At 37.5% G+C, this 22,535-nt stretch overlaps 1 pseudogene; it reads right to left on the bottom strand.

Moving 5' to 3' along the window:
• Positions 1-5,881: 5,881 nt before the first annotated feature.
• LOC131151391 (uncharacterized) lies at positions 5,882-22,153 on the bottom strand (annotated as a pseudogene).
• Positions 22,154-22,535: the final 382 nt, after the last annotated feature.

The following is a 22,535-nucleotide window of genomic DNA, read 5'->3' as shown; positions in this document are numbered from 1 at the left end:
AGTACCTTCTCGTATGGCACCAGTAGAGTTGGCAAAATTGAAAAATCAGCTACAGGATTTGCTTGATAAGGTCTTTATACGACCTAGTGTATCTTCGTGGGGAGCTCCAGTTCTATTTGTGAAGAAGAAAGATGGGACTATAAGGATGTGTATCGATTATAAGGAGATTAATAAGGTGACAATCAAGAACAAATATCCTCTACCTCGTATAGATGATTTGTTTTACCAGCTCTAGGGTAGAGGGGTATATTCGAAGATTGACCTCATATTTGGCTATCATAAGGTAAAAGTGAAAGCAGAAGATGTCTCGAAGACGACCTTCAGGACTAGGTACAGGCATTACGAGTTTCTTGTTATGCCATTTGGTCTGACGAATGCTCCTGCTATTTTTATGTATTTGATGAATAGGATTTTTCATTTATATTTAGATCAGTTCGTTGTTGTTTTTATTGATATGTATTGGTTTATTCGAGGAGCTATGAGAAACATGAGACACACTTGAGGCAAGTTCTACAGATGCTTAGAGAAAAGAAGTTGTACGCCAAATTCAGTAAATGTGACTTCTAGCTTGAGAAGGTCGTGTTTTTAGGGCATGTTATTTTTGGAGATGGAATTTCTGTGGATCCTAGTAAGATTGAGGTGGTTTTGAATTGGGCTAGACCAAAGAATGTCTAGGATATCAGGAGTTTCTTAGGGCTAGCTGGGTATTACCATCATTTCGTTGAGGGATTCTCAACATTATCAGGACCTCTGACACAATTGACTAGGAAGAATGTTAGATTTGAGTGAGACGACAGTTGTGAGTAGAGTTTTCAGGAAATGAAGCAGAGGCTAGTCACAACACTAATATTTATCATCCTATCAGGGGGTGAAGGTTATGTCATTTACAGCAATGTGTCCTTGAAAAGACTTGACTGTGTATTGATGCAACATGATAGGGTGGTGGCGTAAGCTTCCAGATAGTTGAAAGAATATGAAAAGAACTACCCTACCCATGATCTTGAATTGGCTACAGTAGTACACACATTGAAGATTTGGAGGCATTACCTGTATGGAGAGCGGTGTGAGATCTTTTCTGACCATGAGAGTTTGAAGTACTTTTTCACGCAAAAGGAATTGAATATGAGGCAAAGAAGGTGGTTGGAGCTAATTAAGGATTTTGATTGTACCATCAGCTATCACCCAGGGAAAGCAAACGTGGTAGCTGATGCGTTGAGCAGGAAATCTAGGGAATCAGTGTTGGCGGCTATGGATATCCAGTATTCGATCATGATGGATCTGGAGATACTCGACATTGAATTAGTTGAAAGTGGTTCTCAGGCTCACATTGCCAGTTTAGTAGTGTAACCTACTTTGCAGGAAAGAATTAAAGTTGCTCATAAAAAAGACCCAGAGTTACTAGAGGTGATGGATGGTCAGGGGGAGGAATTTAGTGTTGCAGACGACGGAGCTTCGTGGTTCCGTTCCAGATTATGCATTCCTGCTGATACCAAGATCATGAAGAATATTTTAGAGGAGGCTCACAGATCTTTGTACACAGTTCATCTGGGTAGTATGAAAATGTATAGGGATCTACGAGAGTCATATTGGTGGAGTTGTATGAAGAAAGAGATTGTTGAATATGTAGCCCAATGTTTGACGTGCCAGTAGGTAAAAGCTAAGCACCAAAGGCCGGCAGCGCAGTTACAGCCATTATTTATCCCAGAATGGAAGTTAGATCATATATCTATGGATTTTGTATTAGGACTGCCGACGGCATTGTACGACTAGAATGCCATCTAGGTAACTGTTGACCGTTTGACTAAGACCGCCCACTTCTTGCCTATCAAGATCAGCTACTCCCTCTATCGGTTAGCGGAGATTTATATTCAGAAGATAGTGCATGCTCATGGGGTGCCAGTATCTATTATATCAGATCGAGACTCGCGTTTCACGTCACGTTTTTGGAATAATTTGCAGGAAGCACTAGGGTCTTAGTTGTCTTTTAGCACAATATTCCATCCTCAATCGGACGGACAGACTGAGAGGACGATACATATATTGGAAGATATGCTTTGAGCATGCATATTAGATTTTGGGGGTAGTTGGACTTAGTTCATGCCGCTGGTGGAATTTGTGTGTAATAATAATTATCAGATCGGCATTGGCATGACACCGTTTGAGGCTTTATATGGTAGGAGATGTCGTTCTCCTTTATTTTGGGATGAAATGGGTGAGCGGCGAGCAGTGGGACCAGAGCTTGTTCAACAAGCACGTAATAAGGTTCAACTCATGAGAGAGAGAATTAGTGCAGCTCAGAGCTGACAGAAGAGTTACGCTGATAATCGCCGCAGGAATTTGGAATTTGATGTTAGTAATCATGTATTTTTAAGATAGCTTCGTTGAAAGGGCTTGTGAGGTTCGGGAGGAAGGGTAAACTTAGCCCTAGGTTTATTGGTCCATTTGAGATCCTAGAGAAAGTGAGGCCGGTGGCCTGCACGCTAGCTTTGCCACCTGTGTTATCCAAATTCACGACGTATTCCACATATCTATGTTGAGAAAATACGTTGCAGCTTCTCATATTATCAGTTATGGTGAATTAGAGCTCAGTGATTCACTTGTGTATGAGGAGGTGCCAGTACAAATTCTAGATAAGAAAGTGCAGGAGTTACGTAACAAGAAGATTCCTTTGGTAAAAGTTTTGTGGAGGAATCATGCAGTGGAAGAAGCTTCTTAGGAGTCTGAGGAGCAGATGAAGTAGAAATATCCGCAGCTATTTTAAGAGATTTGACAAGTAAAATGTAAATAATTAGGTAATATTTCTTTTGCAGGTACATGTAATAATTTAATTAGTAGAGATATTTTAGTTTTGGGAGAATTTTATTTTGTTTATATCTCCCAGGACTCGAAATGTAACCATGGTATTCCTCTGCCATAAATGAGAGTAAGTAATAAAATAAGTAGACCATTTTTTCTTAAGGGATGATGAGCTACGTGAATAGCAAATTTCGAGGATGAAATTTTATAAGGAGGGGAGAATGTAGCGACTCAGAGAAATTATAATATTTAAATAATAAAAGAGGGAGAAAAGGAAATTAAAAGGGGGGCATAGTAGGTCTGAAGCGTTCGTCGACGACGTGACATATTGGGCTCGTCGACGAGGGTGCTCTTCATCGACGAGAAAATACCGAGAGGGGGTTTTGGGTGATTCTGAATTTCGTCGACGAGGAGAGAGCTGGTCGATGATTTGCCTTCATGACCTTGTTGACGAGGTGACGTGGCTCGTCGACAAGGGCCAGTGTATAAATATTGTTAAACTCCATTTTTCAACAGAATTTCTTGCGTAAAACCTCTCTCTCTCTCTCTCTCTCTCTCTCTCTCTCTCTCTCTCTCTCTCTCTCTCCTATTTCGGTTTCCATCCCTTCTCTCTTAATTTCTGGGTCCGTTCTACGCCGGATCGATGATCCGAAGCCACCACGACACTCTTGGGGAAGTTCTCTGCATATCTGTTGGAGTGGATCGTCGGTGGGTCGAGTTTGGAAATTCACTCGAAATTCAGGGTAAGGCTTTCTACTCAGTATTTGACTTCTTGACAGTTGCAGAAAGTGTAGTACGTGTAGAAATACTGAAGTTTAGTTATGAGAAATATCATTTTCAATGTATTGAACGGGGAATCCTGCGGGTGCAAGACTGTTTATTTTAGGGGCTTTTCTAGAATCAGGTAAGAGGATAAACTAAACTAATTGTTTTATGAAAATTATAAGTAAAATTTTATGGCATTTGTTTTCAGGAAAATATATGTGTATAAATATATATATATATATATATATATATATATATATGAGTATTATGTTGGGAAAATACTGTTGAAAATGATGATATGTTATGGATATATATATAATACCTATTTTGTGTGGCATGAGTAGATTTTATGATAAATTACCGTTTTTTGGGAACATGATAATATTATGGATATGTTTTGCCGGCGTACGGGTCGTGCTATGGATATGATTTGCCGACGTACGAGTTGAATTATGTTAAAATATAAAATGCCAGCGTATGGGCTAATGATTTTCATGATGTATCTACATATACAAAATGATGTGATGTTATTAACTTGACAAATATTAGTATGAAATATTCACGTACCACAGTTTGATTATATGCTATATGTTATCAGAACCTGGTTGGCTTAGTTTAGGCTAGCGCTTGCACGGTACCGCTGCTATGTGTTCATAATCATCATGATATTGTGTTAACGCTGCTGTACGGAGTAGCGTGAGGACGGATAGTCGATGTGGTTTTAAGAAGTGTGAGCACCCTTGGTGTACGGACCAGGTCTGGCGGACTCATCGGACTTACAGACTATACTTTTGACTTGGCAATGGTCGGCCAAACATTCTCAGGTCTCGCCTTCGGGCCACACAACCCAGTCATGTGGGAGTAGTACATGACAACAACCAACTAACCTACCAGGGTTGTTTTCGTATTATTATTATGATATGAGATGACTTATGCTTGTAGAAATCCAGTATGTTCTACTATGCTATGATTAAATATGTTTTTCCCAGAAATGATCAATAGAGTTACTGAATATGTTTACGTATATGATTCTATGTATAATATAGAATTACTTATGTTGTCACACACTAGTATTAGTTTATTTCTCTTACTGAGAGGTGTCTTACCCCGAATTACATGAAATTTTCAGGAGCCCCTGATAGGAGAGCGGATAAAGCTCCACTGGGATAGATTCAGCTGACTTGCTCTTTTTGAAGGGTAAGTATTTTGTTAGGACTAGATGGTTTTGGTGAGAAGTGGCTCTAGAATTCTTTTTGGGATGTATATATAAACACAATGGACGTAGTAACTCTGGTACTGAAATGAATGGTGTTATGTTTATGATATTAAGAGTTTATGTTTCTTACTGCTTAGTTTTCCGTATTGCATTTTTGGTATGTCCCTAGTACCCACGGGTTCAGGTTGATTATGACCTACTGGATTTGATATGTTGGAATTGTAGTTTATTATTTAAAAGGAAAAAAAATATGTGGAAATTAAGGAGGTTGTTACAATGGTAGCTTCAGAGGCTGTTAAGGAAGCTGTTTGGTTGCGGGGTTTACTTGAAAATTTGGGAGTTGTTCAGAAGCACATTGTTGTGTTCTATGATAGTCAGAGTGCTATTCATTTGGCAAAGAACCAAGTCTATCATGTACGAACGAAACACATCGACATTCGATTTCATTTTATGCGGGATATTATTAATGGAGGCAAGATACTTCTTCAGAAGCTTGCTACAACTGAAAATCCCGCAGTTATGTTGACCAAGATCGTGACAACAATCAAGTTCAAACATTGTTTGAACTTGATCAATATCCTGCAAGTCTGAATATTTTTTTAAGGTGCCGATGATGTGGAACTCTAGAAAATGTTGGTGACTGAAAAATTTGTTGAATTTATCATCAAGGTGGAGATTTATTGTTTTTTATCTCACATTGGTAGAATAGTTTCACATTAGTATAAAAAGTTGTTTTGAATTTTTTGTATTATTTGTCCCACATTGGAGAGAAGTATTTTTTGGACTTGAGATTAAAGTTATATAAAGAGTTCAACTCTTCATTTGTAAACTACATCTCAAAGTTGTATTTTGTCAAGAAGTAGTGGATTGATGCTCAAGTACTTAGCTAATTCTATACCGAATCTCATTAATTTCTTATCTTATTTTTTTTACTGTTTTATTATTAATTTTTGCATTACTTTAGTTTCTTATATATTCAATAGTAATAGTTGTAATATTTATATTTGACACAAGTGATGTGTTGGCACAACAAACTATAGTTGCTGCCAAGTTTTGGATGCCATCTCACATCGATGCATGCTTTGGGAGAAACAAGTTTGGGTTTTATCCGCTGGAAATTCTTGGGTTTTTCCTTTTAATGGCGGGTTTTTTAGTGCCAGTGAGCCTGACCAACTTAGCAGCAGTCTGCGCAGGTGCAACAGCAGCTTCAACAGTGACAGCAGCAGCAACTGCCACGACTACTCCATCCTTGTCCTAATCTTCAAGTTTGACATTCCACTTTTATGACATCCCAGAACCTACGAGTTGGACAAGGCTGGATATGAAACTTAGGGGACTCTAAAATCATTTCCTTTTCCAGCCGTGCTCTGCACTACATTGCAGAGAGGAATCTTCTGTCCATCAGGGATGCGACACAGATCAATTTTTGGATATATAAAAAAAAAGATCTGTTGAAATATTGCATATACACTCTTTGGTGAGTGGATGGGAGAATGATCCATACGAAATAAGGATTTTCATTAAATTTTCTGTAGGATATTTTATTGATTATTCTTGTACATGGCATGAGTTTGCTTTGCTCCGAATTGCCATAAAACAAGTTTATGTCTGACCTAAATGACCAAAAAAGAACATTTGCTTAGAATTCTTCCCTTGCATAAAATATACAGGAACTATTGATAGGAAGACTATAACAACTGGCTGACAAATTGTCAAGTTGAAGCAATGAATCATGAGTGACAAAAGCATGAGATTGACCCCCTTACAGCTAAAACATGACACCACCACCAACTGCCACGCCCAAAAGCCCACCAATAGCAACCTGAGTGTTTTTAAAAAATTAAGCGGAGCATTGCCTGGTTATAAATAGATAAGCATGCCAATATTGATGCATATTCTGGTAGTATCTATAAGTTAGCAGATATTAAAGAAGATAGCCTTCTTGCATCTAGAACTACCAAGACGATACTCTTTAGAGACCCGAAAAATAATAAGAATAAAAATAAATAGGAAAGGAGGAAATTTGGTTTGACACAGGCCAAATCGTCGATGGTTTTGGATGAGCTCAGAAAATCATCGACGATTTTGTGTTACCGCAACCAGTAAGGGTAAAGCAGTTAAATTTTGGATTTGGTTAAAAATTAAACCGTCAGCGGTTTTGCTCTGAGACAGAACTTTATAAATAAATCCAAGCCCATTTTATTTGAAGGAAAAATTTAATCTCTCTTTCTCTCCTTGGTTGTGGAATTCCTTTCCTCTCTCTTGATTTTCTCACCCAAATCTTCCCCAAATTGACAATCAGACACCACAACAAAGTCTTAGGTTCGATCTTCACCACTTTAACGAGGGCAGATTTGTGTTTTAAGGACCCAAGACACCACTTAGTAAGGAAAATGGTTTATGGCTATTGTTTTTAAAATTTAATTGGTTAACGAGAGTGTGTGAGCCTAGGAATGTTAGGATTATAAATATTCTGGGATTTAGCTGATTGAACTGAAATATGTGGTTATAGGATTTGTGCTTTGAATGTCGTAGGTGTCGTTTTAGAATCCTTATAAACATAGTTTCAATAAACAGGCAAGTGGAATAAATTATGTCAGACATTTTGGAAATCAGTGATTAGTTTAAAGCATGAGAAAATGATGATAATTAATGTAAAAGTATTTCTAATGTACTCGACTTTTGAAAATACTAGTTTTAGAATATCATACATTTATTTGGGCAAATTCTAATTTATGAAATATTACTTAAAATTTGTGTGGCATGAGTATTGGTTTTGTTATCATATATTTATCACGTGGGAATATTTTATGATAGAATGTAATTTATGCTGGCTTATGGGAATTATTGAAAATACCGATATGATATTTTGATAATGGAAATGTGTTTTATACAGACATGATAGTTTGATACTAAGAAATGTGATATATATATATATGAAATTAGGAATAGCTTCCCAAGAAGGGGGGGGGGGGTGAATTGGCTTTTAAAACTTTTGTTTTTAGTTCTTTTTAAAGTCCTTAACTTCTTTTAATATTTAACCAATTCTTTTACTTGTTTATCTATTTTGTCAATCAAACAAGAACTAAGTAAACATTCAATCTTCAACCACAACACTTATTGCTTAACCAAACAAATAATCAACTTTTCAACCAAACCAATCAATTTACCATGATGATCAAACCAAACAATCATAAGAATTCTCAGCTTGTGTGTAGCTCTATTCTTAATATGAATTTGAACCAAGCCCTGTATATATGAATTTGTTCCTTCAATATAATATTCAATGTATCATCCAATCACTCTTTCCAAATATTCAGAATCCAAATAAACTTTGAGTTAATTTATCTTTGAGTGTTTAATCAAGTAACGTACTTCCGTATAGTTTCCACAAAAAATGGTTCAACCAACGTACTCCCTTTCAGTTTCCGCAACTCATATCAAAATTAAACCTTAAGTTTGTTTGATTTCCAAATATACGTAGTTTATATGATTTTCAAATTTAAACCATCCACGCAATTTAAATATGCACTGAAAATAAAGAATAGGGAAAGAGAGAGTGAAACGGAGATTTTTACGAGGTTCGACTTCAACACAGCCTACGTCCTCGCCTTTGGCAAACCACCAAAGGATTCACTAAACTTGTTCCGTTGATGGGTGGAACAAAACCTTTACAACACTCCTTTGTTAAGGCTAGAGCCCGCCTTCTCCAAACGATATTCCCTCGTTCGGTCACTCCTTACATAGGCTAGAGCCCGCCTCTCTAAGCAATATCCTCTTGCTTAGCCAATGATCCAAACAATCTTTGGAATCATCAATCTATAAGAAAAACAAAAAGAATAGCTGTGTACAAGAAACACTCTCTAAAAAGAGCAAGTTAGTACAAGTTCAACACTATATACTTCAATGTAAAATATCAATATGAAATAGAATGAAACTTAAGTGTAGAATTCATCAATATCCTTTTTAGAAGAGGATTAATAGTAGCAATTTAGAGGATGAAGGATTAGCACTTCAGAATATCTTAGAAAAAGAGTTTTGCAATGAGTGAGCAAGAGAACTTGTAAGAACAAGAGTGCTTTCAGCTTCACAAATAGATTTTTCAATTCTTGGTGTGTTTTGATTTGCAAAACCATGTATTTATAGGTTTTCAAACAAGTTTCTTGTTACTAAAGTTTCCTTAGATAATTTCCCAAGTTTTTAGAAAGTTTGGAGCACAAGAAACTAATGTTTAAAAATAAATTTTGAAAATTTTTTGCCCATTAGCAATGTTCAGATGATTGAACTTTCGGGTTCAGTCGTTTGAGGTGGTTCTGCCTAAAAAAAAAAAATAATTCAGCAATAAATCTTTAGATGACTGAACTTAATCTTTGGTCATCTGAAGTTATTCTTTAGACGTCTGAAGTTACACTTCGGTCGTCTGAAGTGGTTCTGTGTGCTGTTCAGTCAGCTGAAGTTTCTCCCATGAACAGTGTTCGGTTAGCTGACAAATGTGACCCCGCTTCAGTATTTTGGTCGTAACTTTTTTTGTATAACCCCAAATTAGGTGTTCTTGATGTCAAAAGAAATATAAGAGAAAATAATACAACTTTAATGTTGAACACATTTTAAAATAAGGAGTTTTTGATAAATAAAAAGTCACCTCAATGCAGATGTATAAAAATTGACAGCATTTGGAAAAACTCTTTTTGGTGCTTTTCATTCCAAAAATGATTCTAACTTTTTTAAAATAATTTTTCACTTTGTAAAAATATTTTTCAAGTATTTTATAAGGTATCTAGGTTCAAGAAGTTAACCTAAGAGTTTCAAAGTATTTCAAACGATATTTTAAACATTAAAGCACTTACATGAGACTTCTAAGACATTAACATTCTAAACGCTCAAGTCTTCATGCTTGCTTTGGCGCTTTCTTGGTCTTCAAGCTTTAATATTCTTTGAGCTCTCTCACTTTGCTTTTTTTTTGGCTCTTTTAACTTTAAACATTCCTTGGCTTTCAACAAATCATGCATGACCTCATATTCTTCAAGGTTTAATATATCATCTTTAAATCCATGCTTTGACTCATTTAAGCTTCATTTGATCCTTGTGAGCACATTGACCTTACTTTCTCATATGTGAGCCCTGAAATAACATTACTCACACAAATATTTTAAATTCCACTTGTTTGTTATCATCAAAACAAGATAACAAAATTTTAAGCCTTGTAAGGCCAACAATATATATATATATATATATATGATTTTTGACATTGAGAAATGAAATGACAGAAATGATAACTGTTATAATGAAATTACTATGGAATTGTGAAAATGAGAACCCTAATGGACCAGTGATGTGTATGAGAGCATGGTACCGTTGTTGGGATATGAGTCAGTGCAATCACACTTCTCAAGGAGAGTGTTGGTATTGGCAGTTGATTGGGCATGCAGAGAGATATTGATCGCCCTTGGATTCGAACCAGGCTGCGGTGGGCTAATCGTACTACAGATGAGAATTGTTTTGATTTAGCCTAATAGGCTTGTCATGGTTTAAGTCCCGCCTTCGGGCTGCACAACCCAATCATGTGGGGTGATTACATGAAGGTGATATATAATTGTTCTCAGGGTGGTTCATCATTATAGACATGATAAATCTACGTTTACAGACATGTTGGGTTTTGAATCCCAGGAAAGCGTATTGATCAAGTTCATATTTTTGAGAAAAATATATGGTTGCAAATGTAGATGTATGTATATGGATATGATTACTCAGTTAAACTATCTATTAAATAAATGTGTTATAATACGTTAAAACTCATGTCGCCACACACTGACAATAATTTTTTTCATCTTACTGGGAGGTGTCTCACTCCTTAATATTTAACGTTTCAGGGAATCAAGAGAAACGAGCTTAGAGGGCTACGTGCAAGATTAGTGTTTTTGGGGATTAAAGTTGAGTAGGTGAGACACTAGTATGTATATGTATATGGAAACATTTTGTATTACCTTGGGCTGTAGTATTATTTTGGTTTTTGGGCAGATATGTGTATATATGATATGATGGTTCTAGTTCTCTTGCATTGTATTTGGAGTTTATGTATATGTTTCGTTGCATGTTTTATTTGGGATATGGATAGGTCAGCCCGGTACCCACATGGGGTTCGGGTGGTTTTTTTTATATATGGTATCAGAGTTTGATGTTTTTTTTTTTTAAAAAAAAATGGTAGAAAAATCAGGGCGTTACATATTCTATCCTCACGTTGATACTTTTGTATATGGTATCCTTAAGACCAATAAAGTTGAAAAGTATGTTTGTAGAATAAGGATGTTGAGATGAATGAGCATCAATAATAAGAATTTGTAGAATAAGAAATGTTTACATTTAGGAGAGATTAGGGCACCAATAAGTTTCTGATTTAGAACTTGCAGTATTTCTCTTAAAGAAGTGCCATGATACAAATGCAGTGTCATCTTTGCAACAAGAAAGTATAGGAGAGATGGAAGCAAAATGTATGATTCGTCTGTGGCTTTCTATGCTTGCATTGGTCCTATTTGATCTCTTTTCTGCGGATTCTAGCATTGCCAACAACAATAGTCTTAATGAACTTGAGCCACACTTCGTAGGGTTTTCTAAATATTACCTTTCAAGTGCGCTATCCACCCAAAAGTTGCATTGTTGTTGTCCTAACATTTAACACGTCCTAATATTCTAAAGGATTTTTATTAGCTTCATTGAATACGCATGAGGTTTTATCTTTCGCCACCGATAATTTCATGAATCATTTTTTATCACTCGGTGCTGTGCAAACTCTGGCCACCATTTTCAAGGCTGGTAGTCAAAAAGGGTTGCTTGATGTTTTTTCCATTGTTAGAAATGACACATCGACATTGATCTAGTCTGGTGCTGGATCTCAAAGTTCTTCACTTTAGAAGTATCTAGTGAAGTTAACACAATGGATTGGGCTGGCTTGCCTCCTCCATTGTTTGCTGCCTTGATGCTGTATGAGTAACTTGGAGAGAATATTTCACTAGAAAAATTAGTCATGAATCAAGATAAAAATATAGGGCTCTTCAAAATAGAGCAGCGTCCAAGTTGTGTACAAGAAAAGTGTCATGACGTTCCCGAACGCAAATTTGGGACAACTAAATGATATGAAGTGTGTGGATTTTGAAAATGTGATTTTCGTGGAAAACAAAGTGTATGGAGTGTATGGAGTCGCCACTGACCTTTTAGTGTGGTTAATGTTGAAATAGTAAACTTGACGGTGGACAGTGGCAGCAATGGTTGACAACGGCTGCCGACCAGCTGCTTCGGTTAAACGACAGTCACCAACCTCACCTACCAGCTGCATTTGTTGATTATTGTGGTTTTGTGTCTGCTATAAATAGTTATGTGTGTGTGCAATGTAACATGGTGTGTTGAGAGTGTAAAACCAGTGAGCGAGAGAGTGAGAGCTGTCCTTTGAAATTCCTCTGTATTTTTTTTTTTTTTCAGATTGAAATATATTATTATTGCATTTATTCTCACTAAGTTTCAGTCACAACCAGTGACTGAGCGTTCGTCTCTACCCATCAGTGGTATCAGAGAGTCCAGGTATGCCCAAATCCTCCAAACAGAGACGAAGATAGGAGAAATTCAAATTTTTTCCCAGATTTTAAGTTGTTCAAAATCTAAAATTGAGCCCACCAATGTGAAATTCGCGTCGAGACGATTCCAATGGTGAAAACCAAATCTCAAATGGACTCTGGGAAACGCCGTACGTGCTCACATGCACCTCTAACAATTTCAATGTTTTTCCCATGCGCCGCATGCGCCGACAAAAAGTCTGGCTGCCGGTGACATGGGCTCCAAGCGCCCCGCACATTTCCTCGACCGGTTGTGAAATCTGACCCGGCCGCCCGATCTGACCTGGGAACTCGATTTGTGAGCTGACTCAGCAACCCGCAACCTGCAACCCGGCTCTGTCCCCAAGACCTAACCTGCCTTCCAACCCACGTCTAGCCGCCTGCAGGTGGCATGCGCAGAAGCTACCACATGGCCCAATGGTAAGTGCTAACGTTGTTTAAACGGCCTTTAAGTTAAACCGGACCAGTTTTAAACCAACATAACTTCTTGTAGTCGGTTCAATGATTTTTGGACCGATTCTTTGCAATCCAAAACTGTTCCCAATGGTTTTTCAACCTTTTGAACACATTGGTGGCATTAGATTTTCCAAAATCAAGTCCCATCCCTCTGTTTTTGTATATTAAACTCAATGGCGAATGGTGCAACCCAAGCAGTCATTCCAAAATTGACTCGAGAGAAATATGACAACTGGTTTATTCAAATGAGAGCCCTTCTAGGTGCTCAGGATGTCATGGATATTATTGAAGATGAGTACAGAGAAAGCCCATCAAAAGAAGCCAAAGCAGCTATGTCTGATGCTCAAAGAACGACCTTGCGAGTCGATCGAAAGAAGGATTGCAAGGTGAAGTCCATAATCTACCAAGGTCTTGATGAGGCCACATTTGAAATCATCATCTCCTCCAAGGCATCCAAAGAAATTTGGGACTCTCTTCATCGAACACACAAAGGTGCAGACAAAGTGAAGAAGATTCGTCTCCAAACATTGCGAGTTGAGTTCGAATCTTTAAAAATGAAATCTATTGAATCTATTATTGACTACTATACACGAGTTATGCTAGTATCAAATCAATTGAGAAAAAATGGAGAGACTCTCAATGACGAGAGAATTTGTGAGAAAATTTTGCGATCTCTAGATTCAAAATATGATTATATAGTTGTGACCCTGGAAGAAACAAAAGATTTGGAAACCATGTCTGTTGAAGAACTTGTGGGCTCACTCCAAGCCCATAAGTAGAAAGTCAACAGACCAAGCGATGATAAAGCACTAGAGCAAGCCCTCCAAACAAATTTGTCCCTTACTACAGATAGATACGATAAAGGGGGGACGTCACAGCAAGGAAGAAGACAAGGCCGAGGATCCCATGGAAGAAATTGTGGAAACTTTGACTCCAGAAGAGGTGGCAGAGGTGAAAAAGGTCCCACTAGAGAATCACACAATCAACAGAACTATGTCCCACGAGGAAGAGGACAAAGAAGAAGAGGGGGATACAATAACCGCCTGAACGTAGACAAAAGAAACGTTCAATGCTACAATTGTCATAAGTACGGACACTATAGCAATAAGTGTTGGGGGTGACAATAAGAAAAAGGTTAGTGAGGAGGCTAACCTTGCCAAAACTAAACATGCAGATGGAGAGTCATTGATGCTGATGACACACGATTCAACTCCTCAAGACCAAAGTGTTTGGTACCTTGATTTTGGAGCCAACAACTATATGACTAGCAGAAAGAACCTATTCTTTGAGCTTGATGAGAAAGTTTAGGGGGAGATCACTTTTGGAGACAATTCTAAAATCTCAGTCTGAGGGAGAGGAGATGTTTTGATCAAACAGAAGTCTGAAGATCATGCTTACATCTCTAATGTCTTATTCGTGCCAGATATGAAGACTAACATATTGAGTCTCGGATAGCTCGTGGAGAGAGGCTACTGAATTAGCCTTAGTGATAAGCAGATGGTGATAATAGATGCTCGAGGAAATCTTGTTACTCAAGTTCAAATGGCAAAGAATCGAATGTTTTCACTGACCATCCAACATGATATGCCAAGGTATTTGAGCGCTATCATTAGAGACAAAGACTGGTTATGACATCTAAGGTATGGACATCTAAATTTTGAATGTTTGAAACAATTGGGAAGCAAGAAGATGGTGAAAGGCTTAACAAATTTCCACCATCCAAATGTGATATGTGAAAACTGTGTTCTGAGCAAGCAACATAGAAACAGCTTTGGAAAGCAAGCTGACTAGAGATCAACCATGCCACTCCAACTAGTACACACAGATGTGTGTGGTCCACTAAGACCATTTTCAAATGGACATAATCGATAATTGTTAGCTTTACCGTGATCCCAAGAGGGGGGGTGAATTGGTATTTTTAAATTTTATCTCCTAGGTATTCCTCCTAACAGCAGTATGTTCACAAGCCTAGGGTCAATCTAGTGCAAGTAATGTAAAAGTACCAGGAATTTAGTAAAGCAATCTAAACAACCATACAAGCACCAGAAAGCAGTAAAGAGCAAATGACACGCAGATATGTTATCGAGGTTCGGCCAACTGCCTACGTCCCCGCCTTGGCTAACTAGCACAAGGATTATCACAATAACTTGCTTACTTAAACGGGTGGAGCGGCACCTATACAAACCAGGTCAAATTACCACAGGGCTGACCTCAACCTTTACACCAATCCTTACCGGGCTGGATTACCGTCCCCTCAGGCCACGCCTGGAATCACTCAGATATACAATCAAAGGTACAATACAAGAGTGCTTTCACATAAAGCAAATTTGTACCACAAAATGCGCACAAACACAAACACCACAGATGATTTAATAATGTAAGCTCAATGTGGTCTAAGCAGATTAACTCTCAAAAATGTTTTCTATCAATGTAGTGAGTACGTGAGAGTGTCAATAAAAATCCGCGTATCTTAGAGTGTTCAATCAAACGCCTTCACACAGAGTATTAAACAAGCCTCAATAATATCACTCAATAGAATGTGTCAATCATATGAATGTGTATATGCTTAGATGGCAAAATAAATAATCTTTGTTTTTGGCAAATGATGTATATACTTGTATAAATAATACCACAAAGATTAATATATCACACACACGAATATCTTTTCACAAATATATCAATATGAACTCCACAAGATATTCGAATATGTTTGAAAGTGTTTTTGCAATCCCCAAACAAAAACGAACTTCCTAAGATATTGCAATAAGAATGCAATACTTGGGATGTCACCACAAGTCTTTCTTAGGGTAGGCTTATTGGCAAAGCCTCCTAAGAAAACTTAGGTTATGCTCTCAAAAGATCGATTCAATTATGCAACAATATGGAGAGCAAACCTCTAGATAACAATACTCAATACACTTACAAATAATATGGATTGATGAAGAAGGTAAGCTTGAGTTGGTTTTCAAAGATGTAAGCAATGAGGAGTAAGATAGAATAATTTTTGCTTGAGAGAGGATTTCTTAATCTTTTTGTTAATCGCTACTTAATCCACCAAATGAAGGAGTATATATAGACATACTAAAAATTTTGACCGTTGGGGACTTATTAGGGATTATTGGAAAAGTTTAATTACACTTAAGACAATTTAGCCCTGTTTAAAAAATTATTAACCGCGGTAAAAATAGGACCAACCCGAGAGGTTCGATCGACCAGGACTCAAGTAGCTCGGTCGACTAGGACAATTTTGAACTGAGTGGCTCGGTCGACCGGAGAGGGCGATTTGCCAAATTTTCGAGGTTTGGTCGACCGAGGCCTTTTTGAACTACAGGGCTCGGTCGACCAGGTCGTTGGGAATTCTCCCAAGACCCCTCGGTCGACCAGGTAGTTGGAGTACAAATCTGGTCGGTCGACCAGGAGGTCAAAGAGTTGACTCCCAGGAGGTTCGGTCGACCGAGGTCAAATGACCTATAAGGGCTCGGTCGACCGGGCCTAGGTCAAACAGTTGACCCGGACCGGTTTCGGTTGACCAGGCCAAGAATGAACTGTTTTGGCCGGTCGACTGAAAGTGCACCAAGTGTGCATTTCGGTCCCTTTTTGCAACATATAAACCCTATTCAAGTGCCTATTGCATACAAGTGCAAAGGTGAGTGTCCTAAGGTCACTTGGGGTCCAATTTGAAATCACCAAAAAAGTCCGGTATTGGTCGACCGAAGGTTCACCCTAAGGTCTTTCTATGGTTCGGTTTGAGCTTACAAATTAAATCATGCATGTGATGTGTGTGAGCTTATTATAAACTGAAAACCCTAATTACTATTACAGACAAATTTCATTTAAAAACTATTACAATTAAGAGTATGAAATTGTCTTCAAGTCTTTGAGCTTTTCACATGCCACTGAAGATATGCTAATATGAATCTGCACATGAACTAGATATTTATTAAATACAATTGTATTTGTCATTATCAAAACCAGGGTGTGACCTATATGGTCAACATTCTCCCCCTTTTTGATGATGACAAACCCGATTGGCAAAACTATAGGGGTTAAGCCCTAAGAAGGCTCCCCCTCACAAGATGCATCGAATTTGCCTCTCTTTCCATCTCCCCCTTTTGGCAACGGAAAAAAGGGTCATCGGAATTAAAGGTCTAGGCATGGGTTGTTAAGTACATTTATACGAGAATAATTTTGGAAATGGATTTTGAAAAATTTCGGCAGAGTGCCGTTTGTAACTAGGACCTTCCAAAAGTAAACCTGTATAAGTGTAACCTGTTTTGAGTTTATATTTCCTAACAGTTTATCCACAACTACTCAAACAGTTCAGTATGGTCCAATACAATAAATAAACTGTCAAAATGGCCATGAATTGGACAATGATGCAATCATAGATAATAGTCAATATGAACATGCAATAAATGAACGTATGACATAAGCACCCAATCAACAACCAATTTTCACAATATCTCAAGAAAAAAGATAAATCAACAATAAGATCAGTTGCTAAGACTTGAAAAGTTCGCATAAGAGGGCTCCCCCTAAAATTATGCAAGTTATGAGGCATTTTAGTTTAGGAAGCTTCTCTACTATGCATTAAGCCTAACTCACGTCTAATTTGTATGAATCTATCCTCAGGTAGTGGCTTAGTGAATATATCAGCCCACTGTTCATTTGTGCATACAAACTCAAGAGCCACATCTCCTTTTTGCACATTATCACGAAGAAAATGATGTCTAATCTCAATGTGTTTAGTTCGTGAATGTGAGATAGAATTTTTGGAGATGTTGATTGCACTAGTATTATCACATTTAATCGGTATTGTTTCATAGTGCAATCCAAAATCCACAAGTTGTTGTTTCATATAAAGAGTTTGGGCACAACAACTTCCAACTGCAATATATTCAGCTTCGGCGGTGGATAAGGCAACTGAGTTTTGTTTCTTAGAAAACCAAGAAACAAGAGATTGTCCTAAGTAATGACAAGTGCCGCTAGTGCTTTTTCTATCAACCTTACTACCGGCAAAGTCAGCATCAGTGTAACTAACAATCTCAAAGATAGTATGCTTAGGGTACCAGAGTCCTAACTCTATAGTTCCAACTAGATACCTAAGAATTCGTTTAACAGCTTTCAGATGGGATTCCTTAGGGTCAGCCTGAAATCTAGCACACATGCACACACTAAACATAATGTCAGGCCTACTAGCAGTGAGATATAGGAGACTTCCAATCATGCCACGATATAATTTTACATCAACAGGGATTCCTTGCTCATCTTTATCAAGCTTTATGGAAGAGTTCATAGGTGTGCCAAGGATTTTACAATCTTCCATATTAAATTTCTTTAGCAAGTCCCTAATGTATTTAGATTGGCATATGAAAGTTCCATGATTAGCTTGCTTAATTTGTAGACCTAAGAAGAAACTAAGTTCACCCATCATGCTCATTTCAAACTCACTTTGCATGCATTTGGCAAACTCATTACACAACTCATCATTGGTTGCTCCAAAAATAATATCGTCCACATAGATTTGAACAATGAGCATATCATCATTTTTGGACTTGATGAAAAGTGTAGTGTCAATTTTGCCACGGGTAAACTCATTTTCTAATAGGAAACCACTAAGCCTCTCATACCAAGCTCTAGGAGCTTGTTTCAATCCATACAGGGCTTTAGACAACCGGTAAACATGATCGGGATATTTATGATTCTCAAAACCGGGTGGTTGTTCTACATATACCTCTTCATTGATGTAGCCATTTAGAAATGCGCTTTTAACATCCATTTGAAACAATTTAAAATTTTTAAAAGCGGCAAAGGCAAGTAGCATACGAATGGCTTCTAATCTAGCAACAGGAGCATATGTTTCATCAAAATCAATCCCTTCCTATTGGTTATACCCTTGGGCAACTAGTCTAGCTTTGTTCCTAGTTACTACCCCATTTTCATCTTTCTTATTTCTATACACCCATTTAGTTCAATGATGGTGTGCTCATTAGACCTTGGAACTAAGGTCCACACTTTGCTTCTTTCAAATTGATTAAGTTCTTCTTGCATGGACATTACCCAAGATTCATCTTCTATGGCTTCTTTAATATTTTTAGGTTCTTTTTGGGATAAGAAAGCGGAGTGATTTACTATATTTCTCAATGATGATCTTGTGGCTACTCCACGGGATGGTTCGCCTATGATTTGATCTTTAGGATGACTTCTAATGTATTTCCAATCTCTAGGCAACTCTTGATTTCCATTTTCATTATCTTCAAGTGATTTTTCGTTTGCTTCTTGATTTTCACTTGCATTATTTTCAATGGACATTTTGTCTAAGCATTTTCTAACATCAATATAATCTTCATCATCTTTATTAGAAAATGGATTAGACTCATCAAATACAACATGAATAGATTCAATCATAGTAAAAGTTCTTTTATTGAAAACCCTATATGCTTTACTATTAAGTGCATAACCTAGGAAGATGCCTTCATCAGATTTAGAGTCAAATTTTCCTAGATGCTCATTATCTCTAAGCACAAAGCATTTACAACCAAACACATGAAAATAGGAAATATTAGGCTTATGGTTGTTCCACAATTCGTAAGGGGTTTTATTAATTGATGGTCTAATTAACACCCTATTCATAACATAGCATGCAGTATTAATAGCCTCGGCCCAAAAATATTTAGGTAAGTTATGCTCATTCAACATAGTTCTTCCCATTTCTTGTAGTGATCTATTCTTTCTTTCAACTACACTATTTTGTTGAGGCATCCTAGGTGCAGAAAAATTATGAGATATGCCTTCTAAGTCACAATATTTTTCTATGCTTTCATTTTTGAATTCCGTGCCTCTATCACTTCTTATGTGAGTGATTTTATATCCTTTTTCATTCTGAATTCTCCTGCAAAGTTTGGTGAAATGTTCACATGATTCATTTTTATGTGCAAGAAATAACACCCATGTGAATCTAGAAAAAATCATCCACAATTACAAAAGCATAAGATTTACCACCAAGACTTTGCACAGAATTAGGCCCAAATAAATCTAGGTGAAGCAACTCCAATGGTCTAATAGTATATATGAATTTCTTTTTCTTAAAACTAGACTTTGTTTGCTTACCCATTTGACATGCATCACAAATTTTGTCCCTCACAAAAGACATTTTAGGCAAACCTTTAACCAATTCTTTTCTAACAAGTTTAGACAACAAGTCCATGCTAGCATGCCCCAAACGCCTATGCCACAACCAACTAGCTTCATTTATAGCAGAAAAACATGTTACTTGTTGTGAAGCTAAATTATCAAGAGATGTAGTATAAACATTTTCATGTCTCTCAGCAATAAAAAGCACTTTGTGGTCCGTTTTATTTTCTACTATGCATTTGTCATTTTCAAATGATACTTTATATCCTATATCACACAATTGACTTATGCTAAGTAGATTATGTTTCAATCCATCAACCAACATAACATTATCAATAGTAGGAGAGGAATCCTTACCAAACTTACCTACCCCGATGATGCGTCCTTTGGCATTGTCGCCAAATGTCACGTAGCCTCCATCCTTGGGAACAATTGAAGTGAATTTTCCCTTGTCACCGGTCATGTGTCGTGAGCACCCACTATCTAAGTACCATCGGTCCTTGGATGAGGATGATCTTAGGCATACCTGCAAAATAAGCTAAGTGACTGATGTTGGTCCCCAAATTTTATTAGGTCCATGGGGGTTAGTAGCAGGGTCTCCTTTAACTACCCATACCTTCCTAATTTTAGCATGCTTATTCCTAAGTGGACAATCAAATTGAATGTGACCAATCTGTTTGCATTTAAAACATATCAATCTACACTTAGGTTCTTTAGGAGGGATATGAGATTTTGACTCACGTGTAAAATGTCCTAAGTAAAGATTAGGTCGTCTAATATTTTCGATGCCATTAAAACCAAGACCCTCTTTACTTAAGGAATTTCTTTGAGCACCAAGTAATTTTTCAAAATTTTCTTTGCCCTTTGTGAATTTAAAAATGATTTTGGAGCTATCCTCCAATTTACTCTCAAGCTCAGCAATAGTGGTATCTTTTTCTTTTAAGATAGATGCATGAGAAGTTTTTGCCATGTTAAACAATTTTGACCAATTTTCACATTTCTTTTTCAAATCATTTTTCTCTTTGGTCATTTTGCCTAGCAATTTTGAAACACGAATATATTCAAATTGCAATTCTCTAAATGTAGGCATGCTGTCTGAATCACAATCATCAGATGAATAATAAGAAGATGATGAACTAGAAGACAATACCTCATCCCCGTGTGCCATTAAGCACAGATTAGCGACCTCCGTGTCACTATGATCTGAATCCGAGTCGCTGCTACTGAATTGGTCCCATGAAGTTCCGGCTTTCATGGCTCTCTTCTTTTTCTTAGCCTCCTTTTTCAGTAGTGGGCAGTCAGGTTTGATGTGCCCCACTTTGTTGCAGTTGTAGCATGTAGGAGCATTTGATTTTTCCTTTCTTTTACTAGACTCTCCCTTCTCATTAGTGGAGTCTCTATATTTTTTAAACGACTTCCTGTTCTTCCTAAAAAATCTACTAAACCTTTTGGTTAGCATGGCCATTTCCTCATTAGTGTTAGATTCACTATACTCACTAGATGTGTCATTAGATGCTTTTAGTGCAGTCACCTTCTTAGCCCTGTTATGCTCATTAAGTCTTTCATTTATGGACAGTTCATAAGTAATCAAGGAGCCTATCAGTTCGTCTAAGCTCAAGGCCTTAAGGTCTCTACCCTCAGCAATGGTCGTAGCCTTAGCTTCCCAAACAGGAGGTAAGCCTCTAAGAATCTTCCTAATCATCTCATATGTAGGATAGGTCTTTCCTAATGCATGGAGTGAGTTTATGATGTGTGTGAATCTAGTGTACATGCTCTGAATGGACTCACCTACATTCATCCTAAAGGCCTCATACTCACTGGTCAACATATCTATCCTACTGTCTTTCACATCTCTAGTACCCTCATATGTGACCTCTAACTTATCCCATATTTCTTTTGCAGTTGAACATGCCATAATCCTGTTAAATTCATTTACATCAAGACTGCAATATAAAATATTCATGGCAGTGGCATTAAGACTAACAGCTTTCATGTCATCATCATCATATTCATCCTCAGTCTTAGGAACCCTAGCTGCACCCTCAATTCTCATAGGGACATAATTTCCCTTAGAGACAATCCTCCACACCTTCCAATCAGTATTCTGAAGGTAGATGCGCATCCTCTGTTTCCAGAAGGTGTAATTAACTCCGTTGAAAATAGGAGGTCGTGTGGAAGATGGTCCCTCAGGGAAAGGGGTCATGGAGCTATGAGCCATATGTGATCTTTGTGCAAAATAACAATTAGTCTATGCCACGTGACTCTGATACCAATTGTTAGCTTTACCGTGATCCCAAGAGGGGGGCTGAATTGGTATTTTTAAATTTCATCTCCTAGGTATTCCTCCTAACAGCAGTATGTTCACAAGCCTAGGGTCAATCTAGTGCAAGTAATGTAAAAGTACCAGGAATTTAGTAAAGCAATCTAAACAACCATACAAGCACCAGAAAGCAGTAAAGAGCAAATGACACGCAGATATGTTATCGAGGTTCGGCCAACTGCCTACGTCCCCGCCTTGGCTAACCAGCACAAGGATTATCACAATAACTTGCTTACTTAAACGG

The sequence above is a fragment of the Malania oleifera genome, chromosome 3 (genome assembly GCF_029873635.1).
Source record: "Malania oleifera isolate guangnan ecotype guangnan chromosome 3, ASM2987363v1, whole genome shotgun sequence".
NCBI classification, from domain to species: domain Eukaryota; kingdom Viridiplantae; phylum Streptophyta; class Magnoliopsida; order Santalales; family Ximeniaceae; genus Malania; species Malania oleifera.
This window is presented reverse-complemented; position numbering and strand designations above follow the sequence as displayed.